This window comes from Netta rufina (genome assembly GCF_964035555.1).
Source record: "Netta rufina genome assembly, chromosome: 7".
NCBI lineage: Eukaryota > Metazoa > Chordata > Aves > Anseriformes > Anatidae > Netta > Netta rufina.
In genome coordinates this window covers 16,567,193-16,589,239 of record NC_140130.1, presented here as the reverse complement: position 1 = coordinate 16,589,239, position 22,047 = coordinate 16,567,193, and the positions used below count along the sequence as shown (strand labels likewise).

General features: G+C 41.0%; 1 protein-coding gene across 8 annotated transcripts in view; it reads right to left on the bottom strand.

The window, feature by feature from the left end:
- Nucleotides 1–22,047, bottom strand: part of USP54 (ubiquitin specific peptidase 54) — a 98,479-nt gene that overhangs the window by 69,121 nt on the left and 7,311 nt on the right. The window contains exon 1 of one of the 8 annotated variants that reach the window (XM_084290536.1): nt 6,871–6,945. The exons of 6 other annotated variants lie outside the window; for them this stretch is intronic. The gene's annotated coding sequence lies outside the window, so the exon portion shown is untranslated. One more of the 8 variants, XM_084290537.1, reaches the window with a different exon arrangement.

Here is a 22,047-nt window from a genome sequence, read left to right as displayed (position 1 = left end):
CACACCTGAAACTCAAGCTTGACAAATCACGCAGCAGCAAGGAACAGGTAAGGCTTTTCCTGCTAAAACAAATCCCTCTGCATCAGGCAGAAAGCAGGACCTCACTCCCTACCGCCAGAGGCCAAAGAGTTGAGGCAGCAAGCAGGGTTCCACGCCCCACCAGAAGCCAAGGGACACCTCCCTCGCTGGAGTGCAAGAGCTCTGCCAAACACACCATCTAAGCATCTGACTCACTGCCACCAAACGAAGAAGGAATTCATAGCAATTACCGTATTTCTGCACAGAATAGGGGGGAAAAAAAAAAAGTGTTCCCACTCTTCCAATGTCATTTCACCTAAATTAGGGCAGTACAGCAACCCTCAAACAGCTCTAGTCAAGTATAGCAGACCCTAGGGCTATTAAGACCTGATAGCAATGCTGACAATTATGCAGTCAACCACACAGTTGCCTCAGACTGAAATAAGGCAGGAAAACAAGCGAAGATAAAGCAACAGAAACAAGCACAGAGTCTCTCTCCCCGTTCCTTGCTTTTCTGTTTGTTTTAAAGATCAATAAGCTGAGAAGCAAACATATTTGCAGACAACCCCATCTATTAAATGTGTGTGCCTGCAGCATCCATTCACAGTTGGCAAGATAAACAGATATTGTCTAAGAAAACGACAAAAGCATATGTTAAAAAGAATATCTTTAGAAACAAGGTATAGATGACAGAGCTGCATGTGCTTTCATTTTGAATACTGAGAACAGTCCTCCTCCCAGCGTCTGCAAACTCCCTGGATTTCAGCTCCCTTCTGCCACCACAGATCACATTGCTTTCTACCAAGCAAAGACGACGCTAGCCATTCCCTTCACCCCTGAAAAATTTTCCACCACAGCACTCCCACTCGTAGAGCTTTAAATGTCAGCACATTTAGTATAGTTTAAGTAACATAAGTTTGTCTACATGGAGACATTTGTCAGGAGCGAAGGATAAGGAGTGAACTCCACACCACGCTGCAGATGCAGTTTCTGACTGGCTTCCATGAGCTGGTTCCAGAAGTTCCTGAGCACCTCTCACAGCTCTCATTCCTGGTCTCGTGCCTTGCTGCTCTGCAGATGGCAGCCTGTGTAGGACCACATTACCAACTGCTTCATGAGAACATCCTGGGTTAAAAATAACTAGAAAATAAAGCTTCGAAGGGGACTACTTTTATGATTTCTGTTGTTCAGAACACAGAGCAGCCCTACAGTAAGCAGCCTTCACTGACCCAACAGAGACTAGCAAACCACCAGGGACAGAGACAGAGAAAGACGACTTTATGGCAACTTCTCATATCATCTTTGCTACCAGTCAAGATACTGTGGAGACGTGCTAATTTCTTGCATAGGTAGTTCACAGCATGTTTTCATGATACAGCTATGCCAACCTGACAGCTGCTACCAGGGTGGATCCATTCCCATCACGTGCCCCTTCTGATCCCCTTATGCTCAGGCTAAGCAGTCTACAGAAAAAGCTAGTATAGAAAAAATGTGAAAAAAAACTACTAAAGGAATGATAGATTTTTTTTTCCCCTCCATCAGCTAGTTCACTCAGAATACAGAAAGCAGACATGGAAAGCACCGGCCCGCAGTCAGACCCCCTTACCCAGATAACGAAGCTGCTCCTCAATCTGCGTTCGGATGCCTGCACAGCAGTCAGCGACAGACTAAGGTGTGGTGGTTTCATGCAGTGTGGGAAACACCAGGCGGTGTCAGGCTGTTTACTTTCCCCAGCCTCACGCTCCCACTGCTTCCAGGCAGTGCACCAGCAGGGAGCCTGCTGCCAGCCACCTGCAGGGCGAGCAGCCTGGCACCAGCTGAGCAGGGAGGGGAGCACCCAGCACAGCCCAGCCCAGCCCCTTCCCGAAGCAGCCACAGCAAAGCTGCATCACGTTAGCATCAAGCTGCTCTCCAGGAAAGATGAGTTCAGAACAACCGCTGCAAATGAGCCCCCTGGTTAATCTTTTCCAGCCTCCTTGTTATAAGCAAGCCAACGTTTTGTTGACTTCCAGGACGCATCCCCTGGAATTTTAGGAAGTCTGATTGCCCCCTTCATTGAAAAATGCTGAGGTCAAAAAGGTTAATTCAGTGAAGTGGACACAAAGCAGCGACCACCAAGAATTCTTTATTTATTTATTTGGGGTGGGAGGAGGGCTGGTTGAGGCAGGGGAGCTGGTGGTGCCGTATCAGTGGTGCATTTTTCAAGAGGAGGGAAAAAAGCCATTGCAAAATCTAACAACAGTTGAACGAACTTCAGGGCAATGTGTTCAAAAATATTAGGCAAACACATATGCTGTACTCAGCTGACCTTCTCCACATGGCAGGACAACTGTTTCAATACTGTCTGAGGGGAAAAAAAAAAAAAAAAGCATGGTTTACTCTGTCAGATAGCCTTAAAACCAAACGGAGCCACTGATAAAAACCCATACAGCTTTCTCCCTTGCCTTTTGAGCAATTCTTTTATTAAAACCAGGTTACCTAGAGCTATTAAAGTCACTTGTAAATTGCAAGATGAGCAAAAAGCTTTTCTGCTGTTCCTCAGTTTTTCTGAAGAACAATCGAGCATACTATTGCTTTGGTAGTTCTCAACAAACGATCAGAAAGTCTTCAAGACTACCGTGTTATACAGAGAGCAGCTAAGGTGTGGCCGTACTTGTTATGCCTTCCGCTTTCCTTCAGCCTCTCAAGCACTCATTCTGATCCTTGCACAAGCTGTTCCCATCTGGCAGCACAAGCGTTCGAGTGGCCGGAGACAACCAGGTCAGGGAAAGCACTGAGTGGGTAGAAATACAGGCCCCGGCCTGTGTACAGTCACATCTGTTCCTCGGTGCTCCCTACGTCACCTCACAGTATCTGTGCAGGATGCCTCAGAGAGGTATTACCAGCTAAGTTGTTTGAGAAACTGTCGTCTGTAGTCTCAGCCAAAACCTAAACTAGCTTTAAAAATCTACTTGGGAGCACTGAAGCGGGAAGGATTCCTTGATATGTCAAGTCCAATCCTTGGCTATCAAGAGCACTATCACTGCAACTCCTTGTCAGATGCTTACCGTTTGATTAATGAAGCTGGCCCATTTACAACTTTAAACCTAAGAACAGTCTGCGTATACTTCATATTTTCCTCTTGTCTTCTTTCTCATATATACGTTGAAGGCAGAGAGCTCCTCATTGAGACCAGTCGTCCTTTTGACAGATGACTCAAAAGAAAAAAAGAAACACCAGGAGAAAGCATTATAGCCTGAGCACCTCATTCTGAGCGAACAGACCCTGCTGGCAGATCCTTCAAATCCTTAGGTCTAGGAACTCCTACCCAGTGCTCCACAGTAACTCAAACTGCAGCACTGGGAGGTATGGGAGGCCACAAAACAGCCACAGTTCAAAGGTTAAAGAAACACATGCAGGAACCAAAGTACCACTCCTTTTGATACCAAGGAACCCCCACAAATACTACAAATAACTACATTCTTCTTGCTACTACACTCAAAAACAAGTAAAACTCAACTGCATTACACACTTAATCCAAGTGACTGCAAAATGCAGCGTGCTACATTTAATCCACCCTGGGTTTTGCGACTTCCACTTCAGTACGTGGACCAGAGCCAAAAGAGTATTTTATAAATATCCTATCAAAAAGAGATGGTAAAAGGTCTTTTCGACAAGAAGCAACACACTAGCTCACAGATGCCTGTTAACCAAACAAACCATTAATTTTTTATTTATTTATTTATTTATTTTAACAACACACAAGCAAATCCTTTCAGTGAGCGTGAGTCTATGCCACACCAAAGCCACAGACAAGCCTCCTGTCACCTGCACAGGTGGAGCAGACAAAAATCACTGTTTTACAACCTGAAAGACACTGCACAAAATTGGTTACCTCATAGGAAAAAGAATTTCCTGTGGTTTAGATAAGACCCGGAGACACAAAAGAATTAATATACAGTTTAACCAGGTCTGGAATGAGAAAATACCTTTCCTCACATAAAACACGCACATGGCATTGGTTCAGAGTAAATGGAGCAATAAAGCCATATCTGCTTTTCCCAGCATCAAGTTCTTAGATAAGTTTGTGACCCGAAACTGAGGCACCCAACTTTGATACACCAAGATCTTTGCAACGGTGTGGTCCTTGACTGAGGCTTGCAAAAATGTCTTATGAAAGAAGACTCTGCAAGATTGTTTCAGAACTTCCATCAACTCAAACTGATGCTTTTCAGGCTCTTATTTGACACAAAAAAGGAGATGACAGATTGGAGGTGGAAGATTCACTTTGGGAACTTACATCCGTATGACACCAAAAAAGAAAGTAAGCTCTCCAGCAAACCCTCCATGTTTGTTCCCTTTGATATTTTAGTTCCTCAGCTTTATTAGTTTAATTTTGTATCACTTATTTTAACAACAGAAAAAGAGAAGATCACAAAGACATGGCTGCAAAGCAGGCAATCAGACTCATAAAATTTTATCTTAGATCGTTTTACATTTCCTGCCCTAATTATTTTCCTCTGTGTCTTATTTTTAGTGTCTGTCCTATAATTGAACCTTGGCAGACTGACACGCAGTCAGGATGTATGGCACAGAACTCCCCAAAGCATTCAAATCCATAACGCAATATTTGAAGGGCTGAAAACAAGTCAATGACACATACAACTCCAGGAATCACTCCAATCACTGAATAAATATTTTAAAACAAACTGTAATTTGCAACTCGTAAAACTGATTCGTCTATAAAAAAAAAAAAAAAGAGCTATTATAAAGAGGGGGAGTAACAGCATTTACATTATCTTTCTTTCCATCTTGAAATGTTTTCTATGTGTTTCATTAGAACAGCCACTATCTCTTCAATTTGTATGCACCTACAAAAGCTTCTGCAGATGCTTAAAATCCAGTGATTTTTCCAACTGCATATACAACCACACATGAGTTTTACTGTTTGTTTCACAGCTAGTGAAATGAAATTGGCTTGAGATGCTGAAATATCAACAAGCTTTAAAGTAACATTTTCAAGGAGGGTGGGAAATGGCTAAGGGTTTCCAGAAAAAACAATGAGCTACTTGCCAAATTTCTATGGAAAGTCACATCCATCACACTAATAGGTGCTGTAGTGAAAAAAAATACACTTAGCAGTTAAGGAGATTTTCAGGTTGAAAAGTAATTGACCAGATTTCACTCTGTAGGCTAATCCTCTCATATGTCCTGCATGACTTACTTGTTCACCTTTGCCTGGCAACCTAAATTGCATCACCTCTTCAGACTGCAAATCTGCTTCTGACAGAACACAGGTATTCTCTACATAGGTAGCATAAAAAAATAGTATTAAACACTAAAGCAACGTGACACTCAGAGGTTCCTCTTCCCCAGATGTGAGGAGCCCACAAATCACAAGTATGCATTAATATATCTAAATAAAAAGACTCCATTGGCCTTAAACCATGACAAATTAACATGCTTAGCCCCTTAGAAAGCCCACTGTTGATACAAGTCAACTGGGACAATGTAGATCTCAGGATGAGGCCAATCTATCCGTGCAGGATGCCCACTGCAAAGAGCAATACAGAATACCAAGCAGAGTACGAACATCAGCAGCTAAATATAGACACTAAAAACATCTTCTGTTGCATACTGATTAGATTGAAACACTGTCAAGGCAGCTGCTGAAAGAAACCTGCAGGAAAGATGAATTCCTAGGTATACATCCAAAGCTAAAAATAGCAGGTATTGCAACAATTACATATGGCCATACATTAAAGTATTTTTATTTTAATAAGGACTTGCTCCAGAATCCTGCTCCGCATATTTATGAACTAAGTCTGCTTTGGAATAAATTAGATGTGGTAAGAGATTGGGACCTGACCTGTGCCTTTTCAATTTAAGGCTTAAAGAGAAGTCAGACTACATTTTTAGCATAAAAATAACAGAGATACCTTCAGCTAGTCAAGAGAAAAACCTGTGAAAGCCTTGCTTCACTTTGTCACATCCTTCTTCTACATAAGACAATGAGAGGTCCTTCTGCCAGACTTATCTTCATCCAATATTTCCCCTGAGCAGATTTTTTTCTAGTATTCATTTCCAGCAATTTAAACATATCTAGTGAAAAGTGAACACGTGAGGTCAGAAATGAAAGACGTAAGTATGAGTCTGATTAGCATGGAGACTAAATGAACCTTTAAAAAAGAGATTTCGATGTTCATGCTACCCTTATTGAAAAAGCAAACGCCGCAACAAAGGCCATTGTCAATTCTTTGCCTTTAACTAGCAAATGCAGTTCCTGGGCACGGGAAGATTCCCTTGGTGGGAGTTCTGCATGAGCTTGTGCATTCCCACCTAGCTGGTGGAGGGCACAGACATCACCTCCTCCAGCAACAGCCTACCAGCTTCCCATCGGCAACGGGGGGGAGGCAGCTGTAAAACACCTCACAGCCCTCCTCGTACTCCAAACTCCTGCATCTTGGACCGCCTCCATTCAGTGAAGTACCGTGAGCTGTATTTCAAACAGCAGCTCCACCAAGGGCAGCAGCTACACCGCACGATTTACCACCCCGAGCAGCAGCAGCAGTGAAGGCAGTGCCTGGCGCACACCTGCTAACTCAGCAACAGCTCCAACAAATAAACGCAACCGACGCGGTACGGAGGAACAGGTAGAGATGTGGATAAAAGGAAAAACGCCCAAATAATAAACGTTAGCAAATAATAAAGCGCGGTTATAAGGACAGTGGCGATACGGCAGCGAGCACAGCCGCAGAGGAAACCCACCCAGGCTGCAGCGGACCCGCAGCCACACGGGGACCTCCCGCGCCCCGCCGCCGGCAGCCCCCGGCCGTGCCCCCGTCCCGGTGCCGGTGCCGGTCCCGCACTCACCGCGGCCGCCCCGGGCCGTTCCGCCCCGCACCCACGTGCGCAGCCGCCGCCGTTTCCCGCGGCGCGCTGAGCGCGGGAGCGGCAGCCCAAGCCCCGCCTCCTGCTGCATGACGTCACCGGCGCGCACCTGACCGGCGCGGGAAGGTCGCGCCTTAAAGGGGCCGCGGGGCGGGGGGCAGGTACAGGCTCTGCGGGGTCACGCCTCGGGACGCTGCACCACAGCCCCGCATCGAAACCTGGCTCCTTGCCTTGGGAACAGGGAAGGTGCAGCGAAGAGATACACCTAGTAAAGTACCCCCATGGCATTCAACTCTTTTTCCCCTTACAGGTATTATTCTTTTTTTTTTTCCCCTGACATTTGTAGGCACTTAGAGGTCTAAACATTTTTTCATGCTCAGATTTTTCTAAAAAATATGGGAATATTGGTACGTGTGGGAAATTCTAAAGTAGAATTTACAGAACAGGTCATCCCTGTCTGCTAATAATAGAATTGCCCAGACTTACTGATTTCAGACTGTACATGGACAGAAGTCATATGATAATGCTCTAATTATTTTTTTAAGTAGTTAAAGCATCTGAGTTAACTAGATATTGTTTGTAAACACCAAATGTTAAACGCTTTTACAACTAGGAGGTATCATCCTCAGCTCTCCAAGCTATTACTCAAGCAGTCAAAAAAGTTTCCTTAGTTGCTTTTCCATCTTTCATTCTAAGCTGAGAAACAGCACGGCACAATCAAACTGTTACATCTACACTGTAATTACAAGAAACAACGCTTGTCAAAAGCTGGGCTGGTAATTTGGTAGTGCTGGTTTCAATTCAGCATCTCACTGTCTAAAACACTAGTGGCAAACAAGCAGCGAGGTTTTATTTTCAAGTATGTTTAGAACAAGTTACCTTAATTACCGACAGCATTCAATGTGGAACTTACACAGAACGGCCAAGGTTGGAAGGGGCCTCTGAAGATAATGTAGTCCAAAATGTATTTAAATACATGAACGTATTTTTCAGCCTCAATGAAAATACATTTTAAAATACATTTTAATCACTTTTAAATGTCAAAAAACAAAAACAAAAAAAAAAACACCACCAGCACCTCAGTTGATTGTTACCCGTCCTGTCTGGTGTCCTTTTGATCACCGAGCTCCCGCCCTCCCAGTCGGCTGCGCCGCTCGGGTTGGAGCCTGGAAGTCGGCTCCTCACCGCTGACAGCTCAGCTATTGTCTGCAGCGTGTTTGCAGTGCTCCTGCTTACCCAGACCATTGTGTTGCCTTCCTGTTGCTTTCCCCTAGAACCAGCTATTAAATAAAACCAACATTACACGTATTCTAATCCAACACAGCTTTCCACTGGCAATCTTAATATTAAAATCTTAATAATTAAAATTGCAGTTCAGCTCTGTTTTGCACAGCGAGATCACGACCAAATCACTTCTAGATACACCTTATTCTAATTTTATATAAAGAACATTGATTTATTTTTTTTCCCCAACTGTCATCAGCCTAAATAAATTGGATGCCATTTCAGAGCGCCAGCTACCAGGTTTCTAACATAAGACGTTCCATTTACTTTTATTGCAAGGAGAGAGTTCAAACTCCACTTTACACCGAAAATGGGTGTATCTGTCTCATAGTCCATGCTTATGCACATCAAAATCCTTGCACGGAAATACTGCTGAGGGGTAACAGAACTGTAGAGGTTAGCACTGTGGTCTGTACTGCAGAAAGCAGGCAGCAGTAGAAAACTCCAAGTATTTAAACAATTTGCACAGGACTTACTCATTAGCCTCCATTTTTTACATCAATCACCTACAGTGTTTTCAAACAATAAACTTACAAAGATAAGCCCCAACTCATTTTGGAAGTGTATCAGCACCCACTGCTCTGCTAAGCATTGGCCCTCCTCTATTTTATTCAGAAGTCCATTGCTTAAACAAGAGTTTTTTGTGCCATCACTAAATTGTGTTTTTGGATTGTAATTGTACTAACAGAGACTTCATAACACCATACTTTAACTTATGCTTACAAACAAAGCTTCTATCATGTATCTTAATGCTGTAACTCTAGAAAGAGAAAGAAAAATTGAAAATTTGAAAAGAACCTCCAACAACCCAGCCCAGCATCCCAACGTGGGCAGCAGCCTGCCTGTACCAAACAAAGAGAGATGCGAGAAACTTGAGTTGGTCGGTCGTAAGTCAATAATTACCTTCTTCTCCTCAAGTTAAGCACAGAAAGTGCAACATGCTGCACCACAAACAATAAGGCAGATGGTCTGCGCTCACTCGGGAGATTTTCTAAAGCAGCAAAGTGAGGTAGAAGTCCAAGTCCATGAAAAACTAAATGATTTAAGGCACCCGCATTCCAGCTCTTGAAAAGAAAGCCCTGAGTTTTCTGACCTACCTATTGCTAAAACAAACATTTCTTCCTGCTTTCAAAAGCAATAGGTGAGATGCAACATGCAATTATGCTTCTCATTTAGGTCTTCATGGTAATGTGAAAGCATGGGGTTTCCCATGTGTGTGTCCCACACTACTCAAACGCTTAAATTATTTCTTGTTCTATCTCCAAAATACAGCTTAATGAACTAGAGGCTGGGATCCAATTAATACTGTATTTGTTCTTTCACACTGGCAAGGATTCTGAGTTCTGGAGAAGAATTTGCTCATTAAGTCTTTTTTTTTTTTTCCTTTAATAAGTGCTACATTTTTTCTGACCAACTAGCCTTTCTGTCCATCTCATATCCTCACTGATCCACCAAAATGCACATTAAGCATGGAAACCTACCCTTAGGTTAGGTGCTTGGGAGGCAGAAACACAGGGAACAACTTCGCCACAGCACCAACCCTTCGCTGCCGTTGCGAGCCCCTCCATTAGCCCTGTTTTTCCAACGCACACCCAGAAGCATCGGCACTGCTTAGAGCTGCTTAATGAGGTTGCAACATCTTGCATTTTCTGTAGTATGGTATATCCTTATTATACATTCCTCCTACATAGTTGTCTCATCCTTCCAATACCAGCGGCACACACTATTGGCATTCTCAGAGACTTAAGCATTTTTTGGCTTACTTTTCAAAGATAATTTTTATCACCGAGTGTTCATCAGCAATAAACGGTGTTACCTTGCATTCCACCACAGTAATGATCACACACACTCCAGGTATCTACATCACTTGCTAGATTCATACAAGCAGCTCTAAATTTTTAATTTAAAGTAAGACTTTTAAAGACTTAAAAGTAAGCTGGTTTTCATGGTTCAAAAGCATACCATTTAAATATGACCAGAGCTTGGACAAGCACAAACTTCTGAGTTTTTCCCCACATATTTGTCTGGAAATTTGAAAGCCACTGATGAACATATTTAAATAATCAATACTAGTTATAACTTCCTTTGCAGATAACATGAACACAAACATCCAGCTTGAAAAGCGAGATATGGGAAGAAGGAAAAACATTATAGGATGTTGCAAGATGCTGGGCCCCTAAAGCTTCCCTGTCAGACACCTCCCTTGTTGTTAGGCATTAGAATGGGCTGCCCAGGGAAGTGGTGGAGTCACCATCCCTGGAAGTCTTTAAAAGACATTTAGATGTAGAGCTTAGTGATACGGTTTAGTGGAGGATTGGTTAGTGTTAGGTCAGAGGTTGGACTCGATGATCTTGAGGTCTCTTCCAACCTAGAAATTCTGTGATTTAAAGGCTGCTCATCACTTCTTGTCCAGCTGTCTGAACTTCCACATTCCCACACAGAAAAATCTCAAAATGGCAACGTAGCAATAATAGCATAAATGAAAATGGCAAAAATGTAAACTGAAAGCAGTACATAGTACGTTATTAGAGAGAAGAAACACTGAAATGATGGAATTTCCTTCATATTTACTTAAACAAAAACCTCCATTAAAGATTGCTTGAAGCTGACACAAATTCCACTCTCAGGCACAGAATTCAGGTTTGGCTTGCTACGCTGCACACAGGCTGTTGGCTTTGACTCATGCAATCGCTTATTCCTCTTTGAGGAAATAGGAACTAAAATTGCAAAGCAAGGTAATTTCCAACCGTGATGATTAAAGAAGTGTGTTCTAGGGTATAATAATGCAAATACAGACTTGAAGGATGCTAACAACACATGTTACAGCCTCAGGTAACTGAGGCTGCGCTCATTTCTCAGTGGAGAAATGTACAATGGATATTGGGAAAGTTGTCATAAACAAAACAATTACCTACAGTACACTCCTCGTTTTCTTATGATAATAACACGTTGAGTCCCCAAAGTGCTGGACTAACAACTGAAGTCATTATGAAAATGAGGAAGAAACAAAAACAAAAAACTATTAACTATGCCTGTCAAGGGCATAATGTAGGAATAGTGAGCTGAAAATCTTGTATGGCATACCTTGTACTTACAGAATGAGGTACCAACACAAACAAGATGAAGGCTACTGACTTGGGAGACTTTCAAAGCGTTAGACCGGCAGCAGGCAGGCTGGCTGCACTACAGCTTTCTCAGGTGGATACTGACTCAGGGTACGTCATCTCCATTTACAAAATATTTTTTAAAATCACTAATATGAAAAAATAGTCAAGAAACATCCATATATAGGGTGCATGGGTTTTAAAATAATGTTATACACACACACCAACACTCTGCAGTTCTCTTCCTGGGGCTTGCATACTTCTCTCTTCCCCACTCTCATTATTTCTGTCTTTCCTTTCTGGTCCCATTTTCCAGACCTCAAGTCATTTGACTACTCAGCTTCTTTTTAGCTGAAATGAATTTTCTCAAAGGGTTCGCCCAAACTAGATGCAATACTTCAACTGAGGTCTTCTCTGAGATAAAAAGCTTATTTCCTATGTTTTACAGGCTGTTCTTATTTTTAGCCCTCCTCATGTGACATTTGTCCTCTTATAATAGTAGGAATCATGGAGAGTTGTCTTCTATTTAATTATTCCTTGCTCTATTTTTGCATATTTCATGATTTCCATAGAATTTCAAATTGCCTCTGTTTATTTCCTAAGATTTTCTCAATTTCCTCCAAACAGGTTTTGACTCGGAAACTTGTATTCTATACATCTGTACTCCCTCCAAGTTCAGGGGGCATTTTTAGTGAAAGAATTTTGCAAGCACAATCGCTTTCTATCCTATCACCAAGGTCATTAACAAAAACACTGAAGTGAACCAGAACGAGAACAGACCCAGCAGACCGTGCTGGATCTGCATTCAATACAGCCATTTCATTCTGGCAGACGATCATTAATAACCACCCACTGGGCACAGTCACCCACATCTCGCACCTACCCTACCGTACTTCCTTTCAGGACGTGTTTCTTCACTTCTTTATAAGATTATTGCATGAAACAGGGTCAGAGACCTCACAAACATTAAAATACTAATGTTTGCTCTTTTCTCGTCAATTCACGGATCTTATCATGTTACAGAAGAAAATTAAACTGGCACAACTATCTGCTCCTCCTATATTTGAGGTGGTTGTGACTCATGTTCTTGCTGTCTCTCAAAGCCTGATAACGTGTGCAAGAATTCTGCACAAGGATTTGTTCAAAACACCGAAGACAGAATAATCTGTGATCTCCTGTCTCCTCCTTCCCTGCCTGCCCTGTTCATTTTCAAATCTTCCAGCATCTCAGATAACAGCTAGTGGTACTAGGAGCTCTGGGCACTGAGGGGGGGGAAGAGGGTTGGAATTTTTGGATGTTTTTGGTGGTGGGTGGTGTGGTTTTTTTGTTTGTTTGTTTTTTAATATGTCAAAGGATGAATTTCATCAGGTACAACCTAGCAACCTACCCAAACACTAAGAAGTATGCAGAAGGCTAGCTTCAGACTTGCCATCCATCTTAAACATCCTCTGTGCTTTTTATTTTCTCCGTGTGCTAACTGCTGTTCACTTCTGTTCCTCTTCTGCTAATGTTTTGAGAACACGTTCATGGTACATGCCTCACATTCATCTTACATGACTATGCTGCCTATCAAAAAAAATAATAATAAAAGTCACATCGGAGGCATGCATATTTAGGCAGCAAGGAACACCGAGTGGCAAGGACTGCTCACGAAGCACCAGTGCTGCAAGAGCTGTCTGCAGGCAGCACAGGCCCCACACAAAGGTTTAACAAGCAGCAGGTACTTCCAGCCCAGGTGGCAATTGCTAGTTCAAAGGCCATCCAGAGAAAGTCTGCATTAAGGCAGTGAAACTAACAGAACCAGAGCTCTGCAATCCAGAGCTGCAGCCACACCAGCCCAATTACAGGGCAGCCCAATTAGCAGACCATTTGCAGCATAGCTTGTGTCCATAGAACATCCCTGTACACCTAACTAGGCACCCACAGCCAGGCTGGATGTGCCAGTGTGGGCACTTTATTCACATACACACACACTAAAGCAAGGATTGCAAATGCAAACCAGATTACAACCCGACACTGATGATACTTCAGATACTCTGGCTGTAGCAATGTATTTATTCTGACAGCCCAGTGCACAAAACCAGAGCGCCTTCAGTACATTCCTACGTTGTTACACCACTGCATTTAGAAATGTTACTTGCTGTCATTGCCCAAAATCTAACTACATAATAATAGAGTCTTATTATAGAACATGGGTATGTGGCAACTTAAGATTTAAATGTTTGATTTCATTATTTTAAAATAGCAACAAAGAGCAAGAAGAAGAAAAAGTTTAAAGACAGCAGCAGCTCTGGTGCAGCTCTGCTGATTTTTGCCAGATGACTAATACCTACGTTCTCCTAAGCGTACTGTAGGGTATTTATCATGCACCCAAATTGTTTATTTCCTTTTCACAGGAGTTATACAATGATTACACAAAACAGAAAACTGTTTGTTATCTTCTGTGTACACTAAGCACACTCATAACCTTCTAGTTGTTCCCCTCACTGAAAAAAAATCTCCTATCTAGCCATACATAACAAAATAAGTATGATAGCTTTATACAGTTGTAAATTAATAAAAATGGTTAGGATAAAAAAAGCATCTCAACATTAAGTAGTTCCCCTAACGGGTGTCCAAAGTTCATCTGGCACACTGTATAATTTTATGATAATAATTCATAAAAAGCAGAGAATCTAACAAGTTTAACATTAAAAGAAAAAGACTGAAAAAAAACTACCTGTGTAGGTTAAGATGGTAATTTATTATTTAACTTTTGAGAATTATCTCATTTAATCTAGTTAATAGTACAAATACTGATGCTTTTAAAGAGGAAAAAGCCATTCCAGACGTACTGTTTTGCCCACCACAGAAGAATGATGCTAAAACAGTGATTTATCATGACTTAACATGACACTGACCATCAGCTCAAGTGTGTGAACTGACTAATGCACTTCTGGTCCAATTATGCTGAGAAGCAAAATGTGTTAGTATAAACTACTAGTGAACTGAGCATAGATGCTCAAGGGAAGTTTTGGATAATATACTAACCAAAAACGATTTACATTGCAACTGTTCACTGATTTACAGCTAACCACATTTTGACAAATGAAGCAATGTTATAAGGACAAGTATTCAGGCTTTCACTGATAGGATTTTAGAGGTATTTGGTGTGTTGTTTTTTTCTTTTGCGCTAGAGGCACACTAGAAAAAAAAAAGATGAATGTATTGGAAACCAGTAGGAATGTTACAAATGAAACTGTTCTTTTTATGGATCCTGCTAGCAACATTGAACACTAATCACTGTTAGATAGCACTGTACTGGCCAATTTGCACTAGGCTGGCATTCAGTACATTTTGAAAGTGACACTAAATAACAACCAGTTTAGATTTTCTTTTAAATGAAATAGATGAATTTCTATTACTTCCATAACATAATAATTTCAACCGGGAACTCAAGAACATAATGTGTTGAGGAAAATTAACGTGGTAAGAGGCATATCTGCAGATCTGAGTTCCACTGCTGCTTCATGTCACAGCTATTTCCATCCATTAAAAATAACAATAACAAAAAAGACACCGATGCAGGCTCCTAACATTATCTTTTAACTTGGAAAAACAGAAGAGCTCTTTCCTATCTCGTTCACTATCTACTTCACGATTAGCTTCTCTGCTGTATTCATAACAGCACTGTAATTCAGTCCAAATACACATTTAGTTTAACAACTCTCTAACAGGAATGGAATGGGTACTACTATCTGTATTCAGCTGTATTCACAATGCTTGATTACACTTGGTTGTAGCTTAGTTTCATCCTGTCTATGCAGTCACAACCCATAACAAGAAGTAGTCACTGCTAATTAATCTATATCTTGAAAAGACTGAAATATGCAGGTCAGCTTCTGAATTAAATCTAATCTTGTCTTGTGTATAGATATGCTCTTAAGAGACGTTAGCAGAATTATCTGCTAACTCATAAGAACTCATTGTAATGCAGTTTCATTATGTTACTTCGCACATCCTCCAAGAACTTCATTCTTCCCCACAAGAAGAAGTTAACAGATTTTAGAACTATTTCTGTAAGAAGGCAGACAGCGCAAGATCTGGATGCTGTTCTCACTGAACCGGGGATGTAACAGCACTGGAACAGCCAGAACGCCTGAAATCTATTCCTGGTTCAGCACTAACATCCTCTGACAAGCCAAGCCTCTGTGTTCATCCGTTCTGCCTACCTGTAGCACCTTACCAAAGGAAAATTTGTTGTAATCACTGGACTGAAAGACTCAAAACAGAATTACGATACAAAACCAAAAGGTGAAAAATATGCCGAGAAATGAGCTCATCTCAATTACTTTGAAATTTCAAACAGTAAAAGGAACACTGCCTACTTACATAGCAAAGATGACAAATAAATCCTCAGACACCAGCTCGCCGGGGAAAGCCTTGTTTCTGAACGTCCATCCCAACAAACAATGTAGCAGTACCATAGAAAGCAGCCGATTCTCATTCCATCGGATTTCAGCCTGCATAACAGCAGGGCACAATTTTACAGTGAAAGCTGGAATGGAAGCTGCGGTAATAAAGACACAGTGGAAACTAACGCTGTATTGGCCCAGTTCTCATTCCTCTAAAATTTTAAGTGCTGTCATCTTTTCCATAATATCAACCCACCCATACTTGTTCTTTGAACAGATAAGCTGAACCTAAAGGCATTACGAAGCAAAATGACAAAGTGCATACTCCTGTCTTATGCAAGAGCCTGCGCTTAGCAAGGAACCGAAGGTGCCAACCTGCTCTCATTTGTATTTACTTCCCCTTAGATGAGTCAACAGTTTGGCAACTTAAAAGCTGGATACTTTGAAACTGCAAAGTTTAAACTGATTGCATTTATGAAAATTAGATCGTGTCCATAGCTCTATTGAAAAATGTGCTTATATTTTACTGAGTAAACAACTTTTGCTAGTGTTATTACTTCTGCAGACACAGATGTTCGTTATCCCTGCTTAATTGGGCACAGCAAGAATTAATCTGGAGCCAGGGCAAAGACAGAAGAACTTAGACAACATACTGTCTCGCTAAAACCACCTTCCACCAGCAACCTAAAAAGCTGCGCCACCCCACAGAGCGCTGCGGGATCATTAGGCACAAATTTACTCCCAGTAAGGGCTGGCCTCCCCCACAGAGAACAAGGCTGCAGTCGAACACTTTTGATAAACATGCGAAAACGTGTCTGCATCAAAGACCATAGATCACACAGTCCTGTATACAGACCTTATGGAGACCTTCCTGGAGCACAGAAAATTAACAAGTATTTTGTGCATAAAGCCACTACGCTTCTAAAGGTTGGCTCTCTCATAATTCTTGCCACCGCAGCCCAGAAATATTCAAACAGAGCCAAAAAATATATAGCAAAATAAATGAAAAGAATTAGATCTGTTTTCCTGATTCCCGTCCTATAAAATTACGAGTGGTTCTGCATTATTTCACAATAATCTGCAAAGTAAAGAAGTCATGAGGTAACAGGCTTAAAAACAAGTATAAAGAAACAACTTGACAATACATCACAAATTGTGGAATTCCCTACCACAGAAAGGTGATTAGGGAAAAACACCATTTGCATCAAAAATATTAGGCTTGTTAATGGAGCACATGCCCATCAGAAACAACTGCAAGTTACTGTCTAGATGCAGGTTTCAGTTCAGGATATCCCTAAACTACTGCCCATTGGAAAGATTAAAAATCAAACAACAACAAGACACAATGGAAGACACATTCCATACTTGCCTTGGTTTTTATAATCTCTCTCTAGGTACTTCTTTAGGTCACAGTTGATACAGCTTGGACAGTAGGAATGAGGCATCCCTAGCCAAAAGCCCTTCTCGGAGAAGAAAAAAAGCTAACTAGCAAACATAAAGGCATGAAAGCTAAGACAAGGAATTAATTGTCAATTGATTTCTAGGGACGAAGAATAACAAGGAGTTGACTCAGGCAAAGAACGAATTTTTCAATGAGGTAACCAGACAGGGACCCCAAGCAAAGTTTCTGCCTTTATTAACCATTCTCCCTGTTGCCATCTAGCAGCTCACCAATGCAGAAAGACAATAAAGGAAGGATGAAATGAAGTTCAAGTATATGGACCCTGGTAGCAACAAGCATAAACCTAAACTAACAGAATGATCAGCTACAACTCTGTCATAAAACCAAGGGCAAGGAGGAGGACAGAACCCCATAAAAGCAGAAAATGAAGTGATACTGGAAGGCAGCCAGTGGAAAAAAAATGGGGTGGTACAAGTTCAAAGCTTCAGAAATGTAAAATAAGTGAGCTGAAAGAGAATCCCAAACCCCCTTATCGACTACTACCAGAATAAGAATACCACACAAGTTGTCCTGTGTTTTTCCCTGCATTTTTCTTCACCTCACTTCAAAGAGTCTGGAGGAGCTGAGTAAGCAAGCTATGTCATCGTGCTTCCTAAAAGAGGCAGAGCCTGTATAAAGTGCAAACACACAAGGTGCGGAAATTTATCTCCCAGTTACTTAAGTAACAGGCATTGTTGCTTTTTATTAGTACATCTTGCAATTTTATGCCATTTCAAAGATGCATTCTGATACTTTGCCCAGCAATTCTACCTGATTTGGTCTGCTACTAGGCAGAGTTGTATTTCTGACCAAAACGTAACAGCTATATATGCAGCTGAGTGACACAAAATCCACATCACTCTGAACACAAAGCTTTCAATGCTGGCATCCTGGCTGCATCCAGAAGCCAGACAGTACCAGCAAACGCATTTTCCTGTTACTTCATTCCGTGGGCAATTCCCAAATAAAAAGCTTACACAGCACAAGAAAACAGGACTGACTGTGGCCATTAAAATACCCTTTTCTCCAGTCTCGTGTTGTAGTCTGAGGCTGCAACAGCCGCTCATGTCACAGGAGTTCTCTGCAGAGAAACTTCTGGCTGTACCAGAGACTACTCCAGCTGTGCAAGCAGAAGAACAGATACCATGAAGACAAGTGCTGTTCTACATCATCCTACTTGAAAATCCAAACAATTTCTCCAGTACCAGTATACATGTATACTGATGAAATCCTAGAGAAACAGAGGAAAAATTTCCCTGATGACAAAAGAATTTCCAAAACTGTTTTGCCTTGAAACTACACAAAGATGCTGGTATTTCCTTCAGGAAGACATGTTTCTTTACTAAAATGTCACATCGGTTTTTGGCACTGGTATAGTTTTCTTATTCCAATTTCCAAAACCGTGACTTCAAAGAGTCTGCCAACAGGGCAAGGAGATAAACAAGTTGTGACATTAAGTCCAAGTAAGCTTGGAGAAAGGCACTGCATTTAACATTGATTTTTCCAAGAAAAATGCAGATAACAGGCAAACAGACACAAATGCTCAAATTCCCCCTCTCCCTTCAAATTCAGAAATCAACACATAAGTAAACGCTGTTGAGACAGAAGAATATTGTTTTCCCTCTCTAAAGTGATTTGGATAATTATAGCATGCAAATAGTGCTGAGCACTTCAAGAACTACTAAGTAATTAGATTTTGCAGGTATAATTTATTCTGAAAAGCAAAGACATGAGAAAAAAAATTGATGCATGCACCTATTTCACCATTAGCTTCTTCAGGAAAATCCTATTATTATAGAAATGTACAACTGCCCATGTTTCAAAAGCCAGAATTCAAGTGATGAAGCATTAGTTCTGTCTAGGCTTACATGCACAGTGCTCCATTAATATTATTATCTTTTTACTAGATCAATAATAAAATCATCTCTGAAAGCTGATTGGAAAAAACAACGAACAGTTTTCAGGAAGCATAAGGACAGAAAATCTTTCTGTAGGGCAGTGGGAAGTGCTACCTATCAGCTACTGCTGCAAACAGGCTCCTTGTTCAAGAAGGACCTCGTGGCACACGGCGCTCCTTCCGAGAAAGTACAACTGCTTGTCAGCTGAATGGTTACGGACAGATCTGCTCAGCATAACAGCCTTCAAGTCCTGAGCTAGGGAACCTATGACAAAGTAAAATCCTATCTCTCATTAAATGGACTGAGGGTTTATCATCCTCCTGAAGAAGACCAGGAATTTTTCCAAATTCTCTTTACAGGTTGTTGTCATTTAGTTTGATGATACTCTCCTCCACATTCATTAGGTTGTTGGATTTTATTTATTTATTTATTTATTTTTTAACTTTAAGAACAAAGGAAATATCCTTTGCATTTGGCAGAAATATTAAAACCACATGACTACGCACCTAAGTAATAGGAAAAGGCAGAGTCAGGAAGTTTTAAACAATAATTTCTACACTAAAATTCTATTTATTGCCTACCTGACCACAGTCGGCATTCCCAGCATGAAGCCTTGCCAGCACCCACCGCAGAGCAATGCGTGTGGCAGTGCCCATGCAGAACAGAGCCACACAGCACCAAAAGCTCTGCAAAGACAGGCCCCAAACCTGGAGCTGCCCTTAAAAATGCCCAAGTGAAAACCAACTACCTGATCTGCCTCCAGCACCAAAGGCTAACACTGAAATGTAAAATGGGTCCTTAAAACAGAACTGACCTCAGGTGAATCTAGGACAAGTTTCATTAAGAAAAACATCACTACTGGAGAAGTAAGGTTTCTTCCTTCCCAACCCCTTCTGTAACTTCCAGCTGGAATTAACCTATTCATAAAGCTATAATAATTTATGTCTTCATAGTGTAATTATATTAGTTTCTAAATACAAATCTAAATTCTTTCATCTGAAAAGGAGTGCAAAGGAACTGCTAGTGCTATGCTTTTAGAACATTTCTGCAGTTAAGTCTCCCCACAAACTGGTTGCAATTAAACAAAAATTATCTTTAGCCTCTTTTTGCCTTTGTTTATAACACTAACACCAAAAAAACAGCCAGTGGAAGGAACAAGCTCAGCAACAGGCACATATTTATAGTACTTTGGTGACTCCCTGCTTAAAAGCTGTGCTAAACTCCTAAGATAGGTCTGAAGTTGTGTCTCAGTTTTATTAGGAGAAGCATTGTGCTGAGTCTCTTGCTCTAATTTTTGTGTGCACTGTATCAGTGTTGTGGTATATCCTACCAACAGATGGAATTTATCCTGAATAGTATTTTGTTCCAAGTGTCAGAAACCTCCAGTTCTTGTACAGAAATGGTTTGCTCACTCAGGTTCCTCTGTAATTTATTAAGAACTAGAACATGAAACTTCATAGTTTGGTTAAATCCTGTGTGCAAGACAGCTTAATCTACATTAAATCCTCACAGAAATATTCTTCAAGGCAGGAGTTAATCTGTCCATGGCCTCAGCCACCACTCAGGACAGTTGGACAACACTTTCTCAGCACTTCTGTTCTTCCAGTGCCTCTAATTTTCCAGTCTCACACGATTCTGTTCTTCAGGAAAGAATTTAACAAGCACTCAAAATGACCAGCTCATGCTGTTCGGTAATAAGAAAGCCAAAGAAGAATGTGATGAACAAGTAAATCACAATCAAAGAATAATTAAGGCTACAAAGGACCTCAGAGGAAGTGTCTACTGTAAACTCATGCTCAGAGCATGAGATCAGATCAAGCTACCCAGTTGGTTCCTGAAATCCGCTAAGGATGGAGACTGTACCACCTCTCAGTAAAATGCAAGATTGTCTTAAAAGAGGAAAAAAAAAAAAAAAAGTTTCTTACAACCAGTTGGAACATATCATGCTTTAGTTTATGCTCATAAATTTGTAAAATATTTCGCATGCTTCCTGATCTAAGTTCCTACTGCCTAATTAGGAGTGGTTTTCTCAAACCAAATGAGGTTCTCTCTGTGACTGGACAAATGAAGATACTGCTATGTCCTAGTTCAGATAAAGACCTACTGGCACTCCCATATCAGCTCTAGGGGCAGGGATCACACGGTAATGACAATCTGATATGCAGAAGACCAGGAATTGCCTTTGAAAACTCTGAGCTCAGCAAGAACTGCGTTGCCATTGTTATACTGAGGTAAGCGTTGGAATTTGAGTGGATTAAATATTTAAGGCCATTCACAGCCATTAGCAATTCCACACAACATGTATATAGTAATTAATTCACCTCTTAGCATGACAATATGGGCACCAGCATTTAGCATTCATGTCATTATTCAAATTATTTCCAGACAAGCAGGAATAAGAAGAGGAAGGGAAGCCCACAAACAACCTACAGTATTGTTGTACTTCTGTAGTGATACCATCAAAATAAACCAGAAGGGTAGAGACATGAGGAAAAAGCACCACAACTAGCATACCATTTTCAAACCAGCCAGACACAGCTAAGTCTGAGGTAAAACAACGTAGACTGATATCTCATGTTTACTGCTGTGAAAATCCAAATTACAAAAGCATGCACGGCTGTTTAAAGATTTTATGTTTAACTAGAAATCTTATTTTAAGCTTTGGATTCCTGTTCAAACAATCTTACATACTTTTTGATTTACTGTGCATACATGAGATACAGTATCTCAAAGGTTAAAGGATTGATATGTCATTATCAATGGATTAACTCCTGTACAAACAGTACACAAACTCCTTTATCAGAAGAAAAAGGTGATATCAGTGTGTAAGTGATGCTTGAAATTACCTGATGCTGAAAATTCTGCTGTATCTTTTACAGCAGAATGAAGCAATTCAGCTGGGAATGAAACTGCAGGAGTCATATTTTCCACCTTTTCTCCCCAAAAAACCTCACATATACCTTTCCTGAAAAAGATCTTGCCAGTACTGCTGCTTCTACCTAGAAGCATTCCCAGTGCTACACAGTCAGACAACGCAA